This window comes from Colobus angolensis, unplaced genomic scaffold (assembly GCF_000951035.1).
Source record: "Colobus angolensis palliatus isolate OR3802 unplaced genomic scaffold, Cang.pa_1.0 Scaffold172, whole genome shotgun sequence".
In the NCBI taxonomy this organism is placed as follows: Eukaryota; Metazoa; Chordata; class Mammalia; order Primates; family Cercopithecidae; genus Colobus; species Colobus angolensis.
The window spans coordinates 1,696,912-1,699,120 of NW_012114844.1; positions in this window are offsets into that span (position 1 = coordinate 1,696,912).

Genomic DNA, 2,209 nt, shown 5'->3' on the forward strand with positions numbered 1-2,209 from the left:
CGCTGGCTGTCGACGTGAGTCCATCCCTGTCGCCTCCTCGTCTGGGGCCCGCAGCGGCTGAGCTCTCCCGAGACCCCGGGCCCCGCGCATCGGACGCCCCTGCACGAGTCTCCCTGCGACCGGGCCAACTCAGAAGGTCCCCCCGGCGCTGCGGCAACCGGCCCGGGCCCCGGCTCCTGCCATTTTTGTCAACCGCCAACTTCCGAACGAGCAGGGAGAAACTGAAAGGAAGGGCGGGGGCCGAAAGGCAGAGGGAAAAACACCCGCTTCCTCTCCGCGCGCGGCTTCACCTCGGAGCGCGGCCGTGGCTGTGCCGCCGCCCGCAGGGGCTGCCGGAGGCTTTTCCTCTTCCCGTCCGCGCCTCGCCCCCGGGCTCGCCGCCGCCGCCGCCGCCGCCGCCTCGGCCGTAACCTCCCTGGAGCCTATAGAAATCTTTTGTGTGGCGTCACCGCCTTTCGTTTAAATCCCGCTTCCTCCTCTCGTCCTTCCTCCCGCCCCCTCCGCCGCTCCCGGATGCTTGCGCGATGCGCTGCTCCTCCCCCGGGAAGCTGGGTGGCTGTGGGGGACGCCGCCGCCCAACGCGGACACCACCGGCGAGGGGCCGGTGGTCATGGACCCCCCCGTGGTCGTGGGCCGAGAGACTGGGGAAGCGGACAGGGGAAGGCCTGCCCCGGGCCGGGGGCTCTGCGCACACCCATGGGAGACCGGGGCGCAGCCGCCCGCGGGCATTACGTAAGCTCTTAGCCGGACCAGGGGGCTCCACGCTTCCTCCCCGCCAAGAGAGGAACTCTAAAAGGTGACCTGGCCTCCGGGCTGAAGGCAGGAGGACACTCGATACTGGCCCTGGTGATTTGTTGGGGCCGGCGGGTCATCTCGGTCTGCGCGGCTTCGCCCGGTTTTCCAACGCCCCCTGCCCTTTGTTGTGTTTGATCCACTTCCGCGATGGCTTTCTGACCAGCAGTGCAGTGTAACGAAAAGAGGAAAAGAGCACTGGATGTGGAGTCCCAAGAGTAGGGCTAGATGCTTGCACGTTCCTCCCTTGAAATATGCCTTATGCAGTGAGAGCGCGGGCTCTAAACCAGACTTCCTAGGATCAGCCTTTCTCAAGCCATTTATGAGTTGCATGACCTTGTTCAAGTTATCTCTCCAAGTATCCGCCTTCTCTTCTAGAAACTAGAGACTGTGCACAGGCTGCTCGAGTACTTGGTTCCTAAACAGTAGCTGTTAGAATTATGAGCCTTGATCAGCGCAGTTTGCCCCCTCATAACGTCTATTTATTCGTCTGTATAATGGAATAATAGTGGCTGCTGTTAAATGAATTAAATAAGACAGCGTTTGGAGGGAAACATTATTACTCCAGTTTCACAGATAAGGAAACTGATGATTAGGGGCTTGAAATGACTTCCCAAGATCAGGAAGACAGCATATGGCAGGGACAGGAGCCCAGGCTTACTCGCAGCCTCTTTTTACCAGACCTTGTTTTTCAGGAAGTGGTTAAAACACCTGGGCTACTCCCAGCAAAACGCCAGTCTCGCAGTCCTGAAACAGGTACGCTAAGGTGCCCAGCCCAATATAGGCTGGGCGTGCTGAGCCAACGGAAATGTTTGTTCTCTGTCCCTTCCTAGAACTCCAAGTCACCTTTCTCCAGTCAGTTAAAAATGTTACTTTTAACTAGAATGACGTCATTTCTGTGAATGAACTGTGAGACATGCTATTAATAAATTAACCATGAACAGCAGGTTCAAACCTGGATGGTCATCCTGCTTATAACGTAAAGTATCCTTAAATATCTTTAGAATCCAGATGAACCCACTTATTTTGCAAACCGAGGTCAATAAAACTGACTGGAATTAGGAAGCAATTCTGTAGGATTAATTCCTTTCTTCTTCTACAAGAGAAAAAAGAAAACAGTTGGGTAAGTCAAGGTTTTTCCATGATGACCCAGGAATTGCACGTTAGTCCCTCTTAGCTCCAAAAATTTATGAGAGGGAAGTCAGACTCTTCTGTGCCTAGTTTATTCATGAGGCTGCTCTAAGATCAGGGGATTTTTTTTTTTTTTTCCAAAGCCACTTAGTGCCCCTGGTGGTCCCATTTTCCCTTTCTTCTACATAATGCAGTCTGTTTTGTTGTTGACGGAAACCCACCCCAACAATGAGTTGTGTTACACACAGACTGTCCACTCTATTCAGTGAAGTTTGGTTTCATTTTT